The 18989-nt window shown below is 41.9% G+C and overlaps 1 protein-coding gene across 5 annotated transcripts in view; it reads right to left on the reverse strand.

The window, feature by feature from the left end:
* hdac5 (histone deacetylase 5) overlaps nt 1-18989 on the reverse strand; it is a 338699-nt gene that overhangs the window by 249266 nt on the left and 70444 nt on the right. Inside the window, exon 2 of one of the 5 annotated variants that reach the window (XM_070864419.1) lies at nt 16068-16185. The exons of the other annotated variants lie outside the window; for them this stretch is intronic. The gene's annotated coding sequence lies outside the window, so the exon portion shown is untranslated. The remainder of the gene's footprint in view (nt 1-16067; nt 16186-18989) is intronic. 5 annotated transcript variants of the gene reach the window in all.

Genomic DNA, 18989 nt, shown 5'->3' on the forward strand with positions numbered 1-18989 from the left:
TGGATTCTGGAGAGGTCCCAGCGGCTTGGAAAACCGCAAATGCAATGCCCCTACTTAAAAAAGGAGGCAGACAGAAAGCAGAAAACTATAGATCAGTTAGTCTAACATCTGTCATTGGGAAAACACTGGAGTCCATTATTAAGGAAGCAGTAGCAGGATATTTGGAAAAACAAAACAGTCAAGCAGATTCAGCATGGTTTTATGAAAGCGAAATCATGTTTGACAAATTTACTGGAGTTCTTGGAGGATGTAACGAGCAGGGTGGATAGGGGGAACCAGTGGATGTGGTGTATTTGGATTTCCAGAAGGCATTCAATAAGGTGCCACATAAAAGGCTATTGCACAAGATAAAAGCTCACGGGGTTGGGAGACTAGATTCCTGAACTTAAGGAAAGGTAACTTCGATGGCATGAGAAGTGAATTGGCTAGGATAGACTGGCAAATGATACTTAAAAGGTGGACAATGGATAGGCAATGGCAGACATTTAGAGATTACATGGATGAACTTCAACAATTGTACATTCCCGTCTGGAGTAAAAATAAAAAGGGGAAAGTGGCTCAACCGTGGCTGACAAGGGAAATTAGGGATAGTGTTAAATCCAAGGAGGAGGCATCTCAATTGGCCAGAAAAAGCAGCAAACCTGAGGACTGGGAGAAATTTAGAATTCAGCAGGAGGACAAAGGGTCTAATTAGGAGGAAAATAAAGTATGAGAGGAAGCTTGCAGGGAACATAAAAACTGACTGCAAAAGCTTCTATAGATATGTGGAGAAAAAGATTAGTGAAGACCAACATAGGTCCTTTGCAGACAGAATCAGGTGAATTTATAATGGGGAACAAAGAAATGGCAAACCAATTGAACAAATACTTTGGATCTGTCTTCACTAAGGAAGACACAAATAACCTTCCGGAAATACAAGGGGTTCGAGGGTCTAGGGAAAAGAAGGAACTGAAGGAAATCCTTATTAGTCAAGAAATTGTGTTACGGAAATTGATGGGATTGAAGACTGATAAATCCTCAGTGCTTGATAGGCTACATCCCAGACTACTTAAGAAAGTGGCCTGAGAAATAGTGGATGCATTGGTGATCATTTTCCAACATTCTATTGACTCTGGAACAGTTTCTATGGACTGGAGGGTAGCTAATGTAACACCACTTTTTAAAAAAAGGAGAGAGAAAACGGATAAGGATAGATCGGTTAGCCTGACATCAGTGGTGGGGAAAATGTTGGAATCAATTATTAAAGATGAAATAGCAGCGCATTTGGAAATCAGTGACAGGATCGGCCCAAGTCAGCATGGATTTATGAAAGGGAAATCATGCTTGACAAATCTTCTGGAATTTTTTGGAAAGTAACTAGTAGAGTGGACAAGAGAGAACCAGTGGATGTGGTGTATTTGGACTTTCAAAAGTCTTTTAACAAGGTCCCACACAAGAGATTAGTGTGCAAAATTAAAGCACATGGTATTGGGGGTAATGTATTGACGTGGATAGAGAACTGGTTGGCAGACAGGAAGCAGAGTCAGAATAAACGGGTCCTTTTCAGAATGGCAGGCAGTGACCAGTGGGGTGCCGCAGGGACCCCAGCTCTTTAATGTATATTGTAATGATTTGGATGAAGGAATTGAATGTAATGTCTCCAAGTTTGCAGATGACACTAAGCTGGGTGGCAGTGTGAGCTGTGAGGAGGATGCCAAGAGACTGCAGGGTGACTTGAACAGGCTAGGTGAGTGGGCAAATGCATGGCAGATGCAGTAGAATGTGGATGAATGTGAGGTTATCCACTTTGGTGGCGAAAACAGGAAGACAGATTATCATCTGAATGCTGACAGATTAGGAAAAGGGGAGGTGCAACGAGACCTGGGTGTCATGGTACATCAGTCATTGAAAGTTGGCATGCAGGTACAGAAGGCGGTGAAGGCGGCAAATGGCATGCCGGCCTTCATAGCTAGAGGATTTGAGTATAGGAGCAGGGAGGTCTTACTGCAGTTATACAGAGCCTTGGTGAGGCCAGGTACTGAGGTGAATGATCAGCCATGATCTTATTGAATGGTGGTGCAGGCTCAAAGGGCCGAATGGCCTACTCTTGCACCTATTTTGTATGTTTATATGGAGCCTGTACATGGCTGCCCGCAGCAACTCTTCTCCTCCCTCCACCCCCCCCCCCCACCCCCCGACTGGTATATTATTAAGGAACAAATCTTATAAATACTCACAGCCCAAGCTCCATTCTCCATCTAGGAATGATGAGGTGCCTCTGTGCCAAGGTGGTCCTTGATCAGAGAAGAATGGAATTTCCATATTCATGAAGCCAGATTGTCTTCCAGTGAAATAAGTTAGTTACGTCGAGCTCTTGCACGAAGTGCAGAGCAATCCCCACTTCAGAATGAAGTTATGAGCATCATACATTGAAAATGATCCATGCAATTTTTAAGCAAGGAGTTCATGTGCACAGTGAAAATGACCAGGATCAATTTAATCAAATTTTTCTACCCATATTCTGGCAATAAAAAGGGAAAGAATTTCACAGAATAATTATAATAAATTTTAAAGACACACTGCACAATTAAGCATTATATACAGCAGAGTGGGGGGGGAAAGAGATGAGGGAGATTTACTGACTGCCCAGGTATCATAAGGGACAGTAGAGAAGATCATTCTCCTTTCAGGGATGAGAGTAGTTTACATTTTTATATGGACATTAAATGAAAGAGAACTTCTGCTTTTTGAGTTTCATTTTATTAGTATTGATTTAATGCAAGATAAAATTACAAACTGTATGGAAATGCATTCCCATAAAAAGGGACTGGGTTTTGTAGTATTTTAAAATATTCCCAGAATCTTTTCATTTCATACCATTCCCATCTTAAAAAAAAATACAAAAATGATAACTGGAAGTCACTTATAGTTTATCTGAAACGTCAAGTCTTTAAGTTACTCAAATGAAAATCAATGAACGACCGAGAGCTACCAACACAGTGAATTTCAACACTCTCCAACGCTGCATCCAGCTGAAACTGATTGGATGGAAGTTTCCATGCTTTGTTCAGAAGGGTCGAGGACCAGAGGACACAGATTTTAAATGATTGGCAGCAGAATCAAAGGCGACAGGAGGAAAAACTTTTTTATCCAGCGAGTGGTTAGGATCGGGAGTGCACTGCCTGAAAAGGTGGTGGAGGCAGATTCAATCCCAAGCATTCTTCATCCCAACGAACACAAAAACTGTACATTTTGTAACATGCACCCTTCACCTCCACCCTCCCAAATAAAGATGGCTGGATTGAATGTTCAGTTTTCCAAAAATATCCACTTTGCACTTCGTTATTTTGAAAAATAGCAAAAATTCTTCCAAAATCCTTCTGCAAGAACCTAATCATTTAGATGTCTTTCATTTTCTTTGTATATGCACAGATGAAATGTCAGTTACAAATAAAATCACTGTACAAGTGTATGGAAGCTAAATAAATCCATTCTAACCCACAGAGGAAGCTATTTCCGCCAACTCCAGCACATAGAATCCTTTATAAATCACTAACATTCTATATAACCAAATAATAAAAAAACACAAAGAATGGCAGAAAAGTAACTCGTGGATAAATTAACTACCATTCCAACTCGAGTTGCTAATGTAATCCTATGAAAATATTTTGAGACTCCTTAAAAACTGTGCAGTGAATGCAAAATTCATAATTTTAGTACACTGAAATGCTGGTGGAACAAAACAGCCAATTAGGTTATCGTAAATGCAGCATTGGTAATCTGCAGCATTTATAAGTAGCTAATGAAAAAGAAAAAAAAACAAGGACAAAAAAGGAAAACGACAAGGAGTCTCATCTTTTACAGCAAGCAATAACAAGAGGTCTTATGACATTTTATTTGACAGATAATCTGTTAAATTTGAGCCTTTCGCCAGTTTCAGCCATGAAGGTCTCTCAACACCACTATCAAATTTCAACAAAAAAAAATGCCCGGAGAGCACTTACCTGGGGTGGGAGAACACTCGGTTGAAGAATGTGCAGGCACGGGCAGCTCTGCAGCAAACTGTTCAGTTATGCAACCAGGGTACGCATGCAGTGGGATTGTAACTAGTTTCTCAATGCATTCGTGTTACTGGAACTTGCCAGACTCTCAGGGGTTTATACCATAATGAATCACGTGGTGAGAAAAAAATCTCAAGTCTTTTGATTTAAGCTGTAATTTAACGTTTGATAAATCTGAATTATCTGTACAGTGGCAGCTCAGTTATTTGCCATAACAGATCAGGTCCCCAAATTGTACTGCTGATTGCTCTGCCTCCTTGCACCCACTCGCCTCAGCCCTCTCCTGCGGCACTCACCTCTATTACTCTGTCTGGCAATGTCACTTGATGCTGCACAGCTGATTAGCCAGCTCAGAGCTTCTCCCACAAATCCAGCTTTTGGACCACTCCCCTAATGTCAGTTACAGTGTGAGCGCTAATCAATACAGAATCTACCTGGTTAAAGGTGCTTTTCATCAATAAAATAATTAGTCCAGCATGCATCCATAATTGTCCGTCACACATGCAATGCTTCACACATGCAAAAGAGAGATCAGTGCAAAATGCCCGTCACACTTGCACCTGATGCATTCAAACAAGTAACCCACACAAAAACAAACTGCTCTTCTTCTGCCAAACTGTAAGTTCTGCAAGTGCCACAAAAATTGCCAATTCAGCCACTAAAACAATTCCAATTTCTTTGAGCAACCATGTAGTTTCCTCAGCTAAGACTACAGGGATTGCTTCCATCCTCTGATTATTTCCAGGCACAATCACCCTGCAGTTATCCCATATCTCACTCCACCATAAAAGTACCACCAGGATCCCCTCCCTAACATGGCTTCCCCAAAGTCCTCCCACTGTTCCCAGAACCCAATGCTCCCATACATTATCTTCCATGACTCAAGTTCAGGCCACATCATCCTTTCCAAGGTTTTGGGTCCCTCCACCTACATGCCAACCCAACACCCCTGCTCCCTTTTGATCGTAGACCCTCCTGACCTGATCCTATTGACTCTAGACCCTCTTGAACTAATCTGCACCATTTTACAAATCCAACCATACTGCAGCACTTCTCTGACCAGTCCCACAACTCATCATCAGCCTTGCAGTATTGCTTCCCATCTAGCACCATACCGTAAAAAAAATTTGATTATAGAGTACTTCATTAAAAGCAACATGTGCAAAAGAAACTGAAGACAAAAGAGGAGACAGATAGGAGTGCACAGTCTTAGAGTGAAAAAGAAACAAATGAAAAAAGCGTCAGGCGTAGAACTATACAGACACCACAATGAGACTCATCATCATCATAGGCAGTCCTTCGGAATCGAGGAAGACTTGCTTCCACTCTTAACATGAGTTCTTACGTGGCTGTGCAGTCCAATACGAGAACCACAGTCTCTGTCACAGGTGAGACAGAAAGTCGTTGAGGGAAGGGGTGGGTGGGACTGGTTTGCCACACGCTCTTTCCGCTGCCTGCTCTCGACGCGAGTGAGTGAGTGAGTGAGTGAGTGAGTGAGTGAGTGAGTGAGAGTGAGTGAGTGAGTGAGTGTGAGTGAGTGAGTGAGTGAGTGAGGAAAGAATAAAAAAGAGTAAGAGCGTGCAGTGTCATGGGAGGGCAACTATAATATATTACATAGTATAGCTCCAACCATTATCAAACATCATATCCTGACTCTCCATACGTAATGCTGTGGGAGATTCACTGCTTTATAAATTATTTAATTTCAAAATTTAGGCGAGAAGCAACAATGTTCATAACCTAGGGAATCAGTTTAAGAACGACTGTTAGAAGTCAGAACTTGTCCTCTCTTTTCATAGAATGCCGTGAGTAAAGGTGTCAGAAATTAGCTTACTGTTGAAGGAACCTAGAGTGTTCACGTTTCTGAAGACAGTTCTGTGGCAAGAATGATTCCCTAAATTCTTTGCCAGACTTTTCCTTCTTCCAGATCTCAGACCATCACTTTCTTGTTCGCTGCTCTACATAAAGTAGATATTAAACTCATACTATATCAACTCCCATTATTTATTAAACAAATATGCAATATCCATTCCACCCTCTTATTTTAATTTTAGATCTCTCCGAAACACCTTTATAGCAAGTGACTTTAAATCTGAAATCATCCTAATTGTTGTGTTACGCTATTTTCCTGCCTCTAGGTAGGTAACCAAAATTAGATGCATTAAAATTTTTTGGAATACTGTACTAGAGATATATCACATACCAAGTGTTCATTATATGCAGCTGAAAATTTTATTTACATTAAATCACACTGGAAAACTAATTTCAATAGCTGACTAAACATTCACAAACTGTTTTCTTTATTCCAGGTTTGGACAGATTGGGCCCAAGTTTCGAGCCGCGCCGTCCCGACCTGGACGCCCGTTTTTCGCGCCACAAAGTGCGCCTAAAAAAAACTTCCAGATTCTCCAGCTCGGCGCAGCGCAGCACGAGCTGTAGGGGGCGGAGCCAGGTCCCTGCGCTGAAAACAGTGCCGGGACCTCTGCACATGCGCGCTACAGTGGGCACGCATGTGCAGTAGCTCCAGGCGCCCAAAACTGTGTGGGAGGGGCCGAAGCACGCAGTCCCTAGCCCTGGCCGAATGGCCTCACAGGAGCCCAGCTCCTGCTTCCTCCAGACCCGACTCGACTCCCGCTTCCCGCCCCCCCGTCTCCAGACCCGACACCTGCTCCCCCCCCCGGCCCGCGCTCCCCCCCCCCCCGCCCCGACTCCCGCTCCCGGACTGGACCCGACCTGACCTCCCTCCCCCCAACCCGAATCGAACCGACCGCCCTCCCACCACCCCCCCGACCCGACCTGCGATCCCGACCCGACGCCACCTACCTGTAAATCTGGTGCTGGGGACGGGCCCTGGCCGAAGTCTCGGGCCCGGCCGGTTCAGCCTCCACCCCCCCCCTTCTCATCTACTTTTCTCCCCCGCCCCCCATCTACTTTCCCCCCCTCCCCCTCCCCCCCTCCCCTCGCTGTCAGAAACACAGACACTGACAGACAGAGTGAGAGAGACACACACACAGACAGACAGAGAGATAGACACACTGACAGAGACACACTGGGGGGGGGGGGGGGGGGGCATCCCAGCACGCTGTTGGAGGGCTCCCGCTGCTGCAGTCGGTAAGTAGAAAATGTTTTATTTATTGATTTTTTAAAAAATTATTTATTAATTTTTTTTTGATTGATTTATTGGTTGATTTATTGATATTTTTATCATTTATTATTGATGATGGCTCTTTATTTGTAAAACTGAAGTGTTTAATGTTTGTAAACTTCCCTTTAAACCCCTCCCTCACCATTCCCTACGCCTGATTTTCTAAAGTGTAGACAAGGTTTTTTCCAGCGTACAAAAATCTTCACTTACTCCATTCTAAGTTAGTTTGGAGTAAGTTTGCACTGACGAAAACTTTGAAAACAGGCGTAAGTGGCCGGACACGCCCCCTTATGAAAAAAAAATTCTGTTCCAAAGTGAATCTGTTCTAACTGACTAGAACTGGAGCAAACTAAATGGCGAGAATTCCGATTGCTAAGATACTCCGTTCTACACTAGTTGCTCCTAAAAATCAGGAGCAAATCATGGCGAAACTTGGGGCCATTATTTCTACATTCTTCTCAACCCTCTCACCGAATACTGATGGACCCAACACGCACAGATCTTCTTGGCTCTGCATGCAATATTCTTTTCACACAATTACAAATACTTACTGTTACATGTTTGATGAAATATTCATAGTATTACCTATCAACAGCCAAGTGTTTAGGGATTTGATTTATTATGTCTTTTACTCATGCAAAGCGAAATGCTTAATTTGTCCATCATCCATTTGTCCATTACAGAAACTAATTTGAGTGCTGAAATCATACAGTACATTGTGGCCACCAATATGGTTATAAAGTGCATTGGATGGTAAGAATCAAGAAACATCAAGCAACCAGAGCAAAAATTATATTCTGGCCCCCATGCATTCAGACTTTCAAATCTACAGATTTTTAATTCAGCTGAGCCTCTTCAAGACTGAACAGCTGAACTACAGTGACAGATGTACAATGACATTTTAAAAATTATACTAAATCCTTCTCAATAAATAATACAAGATCTCAATTCAAAATACTGGGCTTAACCAATGCATTTCAACGTTCTCAAGTGCTAGTGTTTAAAGTACCTTAGTACCAGTCATAAGGAGACAAATCTCATACAATACTGGACTTTTAACCCAAAAAGAAAGATTTGTATTTACATAGGACCTTGTCACATCTTTCAAAAAATGTCTCAAAGCAGGTCTCAAACTGAATTGCATTGAAGTGCTTTTATGTAGGCAAATCCTACTGTACATACAATTACTTCAGACAACTTACTGCAGTTTCCATTTCTGCATATACATATCTGCTGCCCCTCTAGTCATTGGGCCAGTTTTCATACATATGCTGATAGCACCCAGCTCTACTTCTCACCATTACCTTTGATCACACAACCACCTCTAATGTCAGACAGACTGTGATATCAAGTCGTGAATGAGGGACATTTTCCTCCAACTAAGCATCGATAAGACCGATGCCACTGTTTCCAGTTCCACTTTATACGTCACTCCCTTGCCACTAATTCCATCCCGTCTCCAGTCGATCACCCAAGCTGAATCAGGCCACGTGAAAATTTGGTGTCCTGTTCAACTTGGAAGCAAGCTATAGACAGAGCTAAGCAATCAGATCAGATCAAAGCTCTGCAATCCTGCCACATCCAGTCGTGAATGGTGGTGGACAATTAAACATCTAATGGGAGGAGGAGGCTCCATGAATATCCTGATCCTCAATGATGGCATAGCCCAGCACGTGAGTGCAAAAGTCAAGGCTGAAGCGTTTGCAGCCATCTTCAGCCAGAAGTGCCGAGTGGATGATCCATATCGGTCTTCTCCTGAGGTGCCACCATCACAGGTGCCAGTCTTCAGCCAATTCAATTCATTCCATGTGATGCTAAGAAACAGCTGAGCACACTGGATACAACAAAAACTATGGGTCCCAACAACATTCCGGTTGTTGTGCTCCAGAATTAGCTACACCAATAGCCAAGCTGTTCCAGTACAGCTACAACACTAGCATCTACCCAACAAACTGGAAAATCACCCAGGTTTACCCGGTCCACAAAAAACAGGCCAACTCCAATCTGGCCAATTACCACCCCATCAGCCTACTCTCAATCATCAGCAGTGAGGGAAGAGGTCGTCAACTGTGCGATCAAGTGGCACTTGCACTCACCAATGCTCAGTTGGGTTCAGCCAAGACCACTCAATTCCAGACTTCATTACAGCCTTGGCCCAAACAGACAAGAGCTTATTTCTAGAGGTGAGGTGAGAGTGACTGCCCCCAACATCAAGGCAGCATTTGACTGAGTGCGGCATCAAGGAACCCGAGTAAAATTGAAGACAATGGGAATCAGGGGGAAGACTCTCCACTGGCTGGAGTCATACCTAGCACAAAGGAAGATGGTTGTGGTGGATGGAGGTCCATCATCTCAGTCCGAGGACATTGCAGAAAGAGTTCCTCTGGGCAGTGTCCAAGGTCCAACCATCTTTAGCTGCTTCATCAATGACCTTCCCTCCATCATAAGGTCAGAAGTGGGGCTGTTTGCTGATGATTACACAGTATTCAGTTCCATTAGCAACTCCTCAGATATAGCTAGAGCGGGACAGCATTCAGGTGCAGGCTGATAAGTGCCAAATAACATTCACGGCACACAAGTGCCAGGGAACCACCATTTCCAACAAGAGAGAATCTAACCAGCTCTCCTTGACATTCAATGGCATTATCATTGTCTAATCCCCTCCATCAATATTCTGGGAGTCACCATTGACCAGAAACTTAACTGGACCAGCCACATAAATAATGCGGCTACAAGAGGTGGTGACAGACTGGGTATTTGGTGGCGAGTGACTCACCACCCGACTCCCCAAAGCCTTTCCACCATATAAGCCAGAAGTGTGATGGAATACTCTCCACCTGCCTGGATGAATGCAGCTCCAACACTCAAGAAGCTTGACACCATCCAGGACAAAGCAGCCTGCTTGATCGGCACCCCATCTACCATCTTAAACGCTCACTTCCTCCACCAACACAATGTGACTGCAGTGTGTACCATCTACAAGATGCACTGCAGCAACCCAACAAGGCTTCTTCAGCAGCACCTCCCAAACCCACAACCTAGAAGGACAAGGGCAGCAAGCACATGGGATCACCTCCAAGTCACACCATCCTGACTTGGAAATATACTGCGTTTCTTCGTTGTCCTGGGTTAACTCCCTACCCAACACTGTGGGAGGACCTTCACCACACGGACAGTAGCAGTTCAAGAAGGTGGCTCACCACCACCTTCTCAAGGGCAATTGGGGATGGGTAATAAATGCTGGCCTTGCCAATGATGCCCACATCCCATGAATGAATACATTTTTGGAAAAACTCAGTTGAGTTTAAAACCCCACACTTTATCCATCAGCAAGTTGACTTACTTCTATCTCTAAACTTGCCTGACTCTGCCCCTATCTCTTCCCCACTGCCACAGAAATCCTGATCCACACTTTTAGGAACATAGGAACAGGAGTAGGCCATTCAGCCCTTTGAGCTTGTTCTGTAATTCAATTAGATCATGACTGATCTGTAATCTTAACTCCACAACCTTCTATACCCACGGCTAGCAAAAATCTATCATTCTCAGATTTAAAATTAATCGAGCTAGCATCTACTCCATTTTGTGGGAGAGAGTTCCACACTTCTTTCACCCAGTGTGTAAAGAAGTGTTTCCTAATTTCTCCACTGAATGGCCTGGCTCTGATTGTAAGGGTAGTCAAGGACAAGGGAACATAACCTATCAGCAGAAAGAGTTACTCTATCTACCCTGTCAATTCCTTTCAAACTCCTAAAAACCTCAATCAAATCACCTCTTAACCTTCTATAGTCCATGGAATACAAGCCCAGTTTATGTAATCTATCCTCGTAATCTAACCCTTGGAGCCCTGGTAACATTCATCTGAATCTAGATATGACTTTCACAACATCCTTTATGTTTGTCTCCCATCCTCCTTCCTCCATAAACTTAAATTCGTCCAAAGCTCAGCTGCCCTGATCATGCTGTGCACCAAGTTCCACTTGTCCATCACTCTCATCCTTGCTCCTTGTCCTCCAATACATTGAATATAACATTTTCATCTTTAAATCAATTTACAGGCTAGTGCCTTTGCAACCTTTTCCAGTCTTGTATCGTCTTCTGCACCCTTATGCACTCAGTCAATGGCCTTCTATGCATTTCATTCTTCCTTAGACCTTACCATTTGAGTCTGAGCATTCAGCTGCCTCACTCCCTCTTTCTCTCTCTTTCCACCTTTCAAAATTTAACTAAACCCTTTTTTGACCAAGTTGCAGTCATCCGTCCTAACTCGTTTCAAAATCCAATGATGCTGAAAAGTATGTGCATTGCGAACATCTGTGCTTGGTGCTGAAGATCTGGCATGCATAAATAGGGCGATGGACACAGATTCAATAGTAGCCTTCAAAAAGGAATTGGATAAATACTTGAAAGAGGAAGTTGTTGCAGGGATATGGGGAACTGAGACTAGCTCGATTGCTCTTCAAAAGAGCGGGTGCAGAGTCGATGGGCCAAATGGCCTTCTGTACTGTACTAGTCTATGATTCTATGCATAAAAGGTACTTAATTAAATCAGGGAATAGGTTACTCCATTTGCTTCCAAGATTTTTATATTCCATGTGTAGTTAAGTATAATCATGGTCATTTGTCACATACATGCAAATTTTCTATTTCATAGGAAGCCACAGCACCCAGTATATGCGGTTAATATAAATATATATAAAAATCACCAAGAAGTGGGTCAACCACTGCACTTGCAATAGTACAGGTCTCGATGCATCTGTGGTCATAGTTTTACACTTATATAGTTTGGTAACTGTTGCTGATTATTCACTTACGCAAACTTTGGTCACCTTAAATTGTAGAATTTGTTCATCTTTTTAAATGGAATCAACACAACTTTACTACAGTCCTATATTTTTAAGGGAGTTTGATGGATAGCAATGATGTGGGCCAACTGGTATCATGTGAGCCAACCAGGTTAGGTCAACTGCACACTGGCTGTTGTGGCTTCCTGTGCAGTAGAAAATTAGCATGCATGTGACAAATGATCAGAAATACACATACCTGCACATGAAAAATGGCAGTGAGCACACAAATATTCATAACCTGTCTGGTGTAGGTTGGACCACCTCACACCAACAACATAAAGCATCCCTACAATGCCCAAGCCATTGCTTTCACACTCACCATGATTCTGGGGGGTACAGTTATGTCTCACCATTCACTGCAACTCACTAAGCTACTTCCAAAAGGTGCACACAAATCTATCCAAGCATGCAAAGTGTTGAAAATAAAGGATTCAATGTTTGACAGCACATTAATAGAAACTTTAAATACATAATGAATAAAACACTCAAGTGGCTACTCTTGTGTGTTGTTAGTTGAACTAGGCCGAGGGCAAGTGTGAGGAATGGCTAGTGAGATGGGAATGTGATCATGTAGATCGAGAGAGGGGGATGGGTGGAAATGCAAGGTGAGAAAGGATGTGGAGGGGTAGGGTAGGGAAGGCAGAGTGAAGGAGACGTAATGAGAGGCACATCAAGCTGAAGATGAGTGTGGCATTATACTGACATTTCATGATCTAATGAGGTCACTGAAAAGGTTTGCGCTTCTGCACCCAGTTCCTCCTGATGACATCACTGCTTGTGACCTCCTGTGCAACAAGGCTGTGTTGGCTGGGGAGGTCTTTGCCGGCCATGAGAAGGGAAAAGGACTCCCCTGCGTGATGTGACTCCCTCCATAAGCACATGGAGGGAGTCATGGGAGAAGCTGGGTGCAGCCCTACACCTCTGTGCAGTCAGTGTCAGTGTTTACAACACTTCAATGCTGTACAACACTGACAGCACAAATGTCAAAACAAAGTTGGCCATGGCCCCTTTAAGGAAACCGGTTGATGACGCATCATCAACTGACGTCTCCAGACCCACTTCCTCTAATTGGACGTGGAAACGCACGGGGAATGCTTAGCAAGCCCTATCAACGGAAAGTCACTTCAGAGGGGGATAGTGCCAGCAGCGGGATCGGGACCCAGCATCGATGTCGCCTCCCCCCACCCAACCCCGGACCCGCCGAAGTGAGCAAAATACCGGCCCTAGAGTGGGTTTCAAACCAATGGTCTTCTGAAGCAAGAGTGCGATCAAGCGATCCAAACCAGAAATAAGAGGGGGAAAAAAAAAGCAGCAGCAATAATCTCTAAAAATGTATGCAACAGTTTCTATAGAGCATAAACTGTATTGTTTGGTTATTTGATTTATATTGCATTTGAAGTTAAATTATTTGGTTTTAAAAAGGAAGAGAATAAAATAAATGAAGGAGCTGAAAGTGGAGTCACGTCGCTTTATTAAAACTGGATAGTTCAGTAAAAATAAAATCAAGATGAAACATTGTACCTCAGAGATGATAATGGAATGTAAAGATTTAATAATTCAAGGAGAGAAATAATTACATTCACTTTCAGGTGCAGTATTCCTTTTTTCCTTGAATTATGTTAACCACCACCTACCACACACTGCTGCAAGTAAAACAAATTGAATATAAGGTGGGAATTACTAGTGAGGTCTGCTCTTTTAGAAACATTTCCAATCTGTACTACATTACTTCCCCAAAATCAGACTTTTCATATCGACAGACCCCTGTTTAACTTTTAGTTCCATTCCACCCACCATGGAAGCTAAGTAACATATCTTTTTGTAAGGAACCCCAAATAGAGAACGATTTTTACAAAACTACTTCTAAACAACATACAAACTCAATATGAAATAGATTTGTAATGAACTAAGATTTTATTAATTACTTTATATTTATTTTTTGCCATACAGGTGTAGCACAACAAAAAGAATCAGACAAAAAGAAACTCAACCCCATTACATAGAAAGGTCCAAGAAAAAAATCTGAATAATGAAGTATGAAGAATATGAAATAATACACACCAAGGAAAACAAATCTATTTTTCTTTTTCCTCATTATTCTCTAAATAGCATTAGTTATTCCATCTAAGTGGCAGCTAATCACATTTTTGAAAGGTACTAACGGATTATTGAGGTCATCTTTCTTTGCAAAGTTTAAAATTATTTTGTACTTAAAACGATTGAAAGAATGCTGTTGTACAGCAGATGATCTGTGTAAGTACAGATACAATGCAGCAGAGATAAAATGAAATCATGCTAGAGATTAAACACAAATGAATCCATAGTTAAGAATACAAGATTGTAGGATTGATAAAAGACCATTCAGCACATTGGGTTTGCTCAATCATCCGTGTCCTTTTCAATGCAAAGTAGTCATCAACAAGGCAAATGAAAGATAAAAAGGGAACAATTCTGACTGAAAGTCACATCAGAAACTTTAAACATTTCTTCCTTTCAGTTGAAAAAAAGTGATTCATATTTTCAAAATTCTCAGTTTTGCTCTTCCTAAACAGCTAAATATTTTGCCGAGATACACGAGGTGCATATTTTGCACATCAAAATAAGCTATTCTGACTGCAGATCATTGAGGAGGCCACAATTACAATATTACGTACAAGGATTCTGACAATCCGAGTCAGTGGAGCGATTGAAAGAGATGGTTTAGAGATAGAATTAGATGTTGTCAGCATACATATGGAAACTGACCCTGTATCATTGGATGATGTGGTCATGATGAGGAAGAGGAGGGGGCCAAAGAGAGATCCTTGTGAGACTCTACAGTAATGGCTTGAGGGCGGGAAGAGAATGCTGGATATGCATTAGTTACAATCAGACAGAGAGTAGAACTGAGCAATGGTAACTGTGGTCCTTGCGGCTGGGGGCTGCTGGGGTGGGTGATCAGCCATGATCTTGTTGAATGGCGGTGCAGGTTCGAAGGGCCGAATGGCCGACTCCTGCACCTATTTTCTATATTTCTATGTAATCCCACTGAACTGGACAATGGAAGAAACTGGAAGAAGATTGTGTAGTTATACATCATATTTATGCAACTACCTTACGTTAAATAGATGAGTACATCTCCCACCATATTTGTAGACTGAGTTCCATCAAGTTCTCACGGGAATCTTCCCTCCTGTTCCGAGCAAAGCTACAGATCAGTGAACACTATTCAAGTGCTTGCCTCTTTTTAAAAAAAAACGCTGACAGAAATAGCTGTTCTGCTTATTGGGCAGGAAACAAAGATGATGCTGGCAGTGTTTTCCCAATGGGAACACACATGCTTGCTGCAACCAGGAGCATCCATTCCTTCTCCAGTCAAAACCTGCTGTACCAGACAGTACCCAAGTTCTTCTGCTGATGGTGGCCCAGGAGGGAGATCAAGGCAGAGGTTTAGTCAACTGAGCAAATGTAATGGGAACTGTAACTTGGAAAACTATTTTTGGTGCAATATGATTAATTTTAATAGAATATGACCCATTGGCATTTAAAACAGAAAGAGAAAAATCACCTGAGAGAGATAAAACATTATGCAATCAGATCTATGGACCCAAATTTCCTCAGGAATTACTCTGTTTTTTTTTGGAGCAACTTGATTTTTCTGGAGTATCTTTTTAGTTGCAATTCTGGCCATTTAATTTGCACCAGTGTAAGTGAGTTAGTTAAGTTTTTTTTTTAAAGTTTAGTTTTTTTTTCCCCAAAAGGGGGCGTTCCCACCTACTTACACCTGTTTTGGCCATTTAAACAAGTTTGGCCAGAAAATAGTTGCTCCAAACTAAGTTAGGCCAGAGTAAGTGTCCACTTTTGTACGTTCTGAAAAAACTTGCAGACACTTTAGAAATCAGGTGCAGGTAGCCAGAGATGGGAGTGGGGGGGGAGGGAAGTTAGAGGATTTTCCAAAGCATTAAACACTTCACTTTTAAAAATAAAGAACCACCATCAATGATAAATAAACCAATCACTCAATAAAATCAATTAAAAAAAATTTAAAGTTCCTACCTCACCATTGCAGCATGCTTAGTCATGATGTAAAATACTGATACTATTTGAGATACATTGACATCAGTGGGGTAAGTTCTGGCAGGGCTGCCAATCCAAGAACAAAGGGTCCTGCCTCCTGAAAAGAGTGCTAAGTAAATATGTCATATATGCATGCTCAAAGTAATTAAGTTTATGTACTGGAGTATATTATATAGACTGCCAACAAAGTGGCCGAAATCTCCCTGTGCACTCGCTCCATACTGCCGTGTTGCCATGGGAACTGTTCAGGAAGCACAGGAAGGCAGCAGGCCACTCGGCCCGGGTTGGGGCTGCAAACATCGCATTGTCCCTTCGGCCAGGGATAGGGTAGCCCGGAGACAGGACGCGCTGGGAGGGCCAGGAGCTACTGTGCACGTGCGCAGTGCCGCAGCTGCAAGCACTCTTTTCGGCGCAGGGCTGTGGCTCTGTCCACCACACGTTCTGATGCGCTGCGTCACAGGCCACAGATCTGGGATCAACGGGGAGAATACAGGAGGCAAGAAATCGGCACCGTTTCTGTACGACAAAGTCCGCGCACCTCATGGAGGTGCGCCGTTGGAGCAGAGGGGGCAAACTTGGGCCCGAGAGGTGGCACTTTTATTCTAAAGCAAAATTGGTGCATGTTAAAATATGTTACTGTTCTGTTAACACAGGAGAGTATGAATGGACAGAGTTAAGACTTGGGTCTCCATTTCTCTCGTGCAGGGAGACAGAAGCTCAGTTTAAAGAATGCAGATCAGAAGATTGAGTTTTCAAAGATCTACGAGGGAAAGGCTAAGGTCATGCCAGATTGCATACATCATTCTAAATTTTATTGAGGAAGTGTTCTTGAAACTCTTATCAGGGACTGAGCAGAGGAGATAAAGTAAGCCCCTTTCTCCCATTTTCAGTGTCTCAAGTCCTTACACTTGAACTGGAGGACTTGTATTGAGATACAATGCCCCTTTCACACTTATTGTAATTTAATTGCAGACATAAACCAAAACCAAATTTGATATCTTATGTTCTTAAAGTCTGACACCAGTGTGAATACAATATCCCAGCCCAACCACAGATTAATTCAAACACCATCAACCTGGTTTAATCAACTGAACCTGTAATTGAGCTCATATATCAACCTGCTGATACTGTACTATAAGACAATGTACACTGCCCAAAAAGACCCAGCATACAAATTGAGAAATTACTCCATGTCAAGGACATGATAGAACATTCAGCAAGAACACACCCTGCCGACAGAAAGCAAGCATTCCTGCAAGTTTAAAGTTTGCCAAAATAAATTTATGGTAGTGCATATTACTTCTGTAATAAAGAATTTTCTAAACGAGGGCCAGGAACTCAGCTTTCCTGGTAAAATACAGTACACCCATTGGGAGTTTCTTGTTATTATACATATCTTAAGGTTTCCTATCGTGTTGTGATAGTTCTAACAAGAGGAACTCCAGCTTGAGATCTTAATTACATTTTGAGAGTGAAATTCATTTAATTAAGTCAAATGGAGACTTTCCAGTTGACTATCATAACTGCATCTGTAACATGCAAGTAAATAGCATAAATGAGCAACAGAGGTCAGACAGTTGCCAACACACCCAATCCATAACATTACCACTTGAAAATACTGACAAGTTTTAAAATAAGTGTATTTTGATTTCTTATATTTACTGAAGGCTTTTACATGTATTCTTTCTCTTCCGCTATCCCTTCTGGAAGCATAGGCATTCAATTTTCTCACCATCCTCTGATTCATATTGTCCCCTTTATCAGACTCCATTAGTTCAAAGAATCAGTTACAAAACTGCAAAATGTATGACGAATCCCAAGACAATTCAAAAGTGGAAAATCTTGGATTAAATCGATGCAAAATCAAAACTTACTTATAAAAGAAAGTACATGATATGCTTAAAGTTTGGCATACAGATGATAATAAATTTAGCATTAATGTTAATGAATTTAGCATTTGCATTAATGAATTTAGGTAATGAATTTTTTGAGCCACTTATAAAATAAAAATAAAAATAAAATGTGCGCATTCCTCTCTTCTGACAAAGAGAAATGGCGTGCTTGCCTCGTACTCCATAATTCCTTGTTGCCCTCTCTGCCTTCCAGATGGTTTCCCTCTTTCTCTCTATGACTCTAAAGCACTTTCTATTATTGGTGTCTCTATCTTTCTGTCTGAGCCTCACTGAATCAGCCAGGACCACTGCATGTGGCAATGTTGCAAGGAGAGATTTGTGCTGGCACTTAGCAGAGAAGGTGAATAGCTCAGAACTTAACTAGGAGGTGAAAGAGGGAGATTTTTCTTTTAAATTATTAGTGATTAATAAAAATAATTTTTAAATGTTAAAAATAAAATCAAGTAAATATATCAAGAAATAAAGTAGGGTTTTTAAAAAAGTATGAGGAAGAGTGAAAATTGAAAACAAAAGTTGCTGTTCTGTGCAATTGATGATCAGGATGTAATTGGCTCAGAGTGGCTAAATCATGTGGTTAGCATAGAACAATCAGCAATGCTGCAGGAACTCTGAGCATATAATGATATATTCGGAAACTTTTAATAATATAGCTAGGTTATAGGTTATTTTATATTATTGGAAAAGCCGACAAGATTTCCAAAACAACTGTAATCATGTTTTAAGCCAAACCACATACACTATAATGCTTCAGCAGGAATTACATAGGTTTACATAGAATATACAGCACAGAAACAGGCCCTTTGGCCGGTTCATGCCAGTTTTTATGTTCCACTCAAGCCTCCTCTCATAACTCACTATTTCTTTCTCCCTTATATACTTGTCTAGCCTCCCCTTAAATGCATCTATACTACTCACTTCAACCACTCTGTGGTAGCGAATTCCACATTCTCATGACTCTTTGGGTAAAGAATTTTATTCTGAATTCCCT

Source organism: Pristiophorus japonicus, chromosome 21 (genome assembly GCF_044704955.1).
Source record: "Pristiophorus japonicus isolate sPriJap1 chromosome 21, sPriJap1.hap1, whole genome shotgun sequence".
Taxonomy (NCBI): Eukaryota; Metazoa; Chordata; class Chondrichthyes; family Pristiophoridae; genus Pristiophorus; species Pristiophorus japonicus.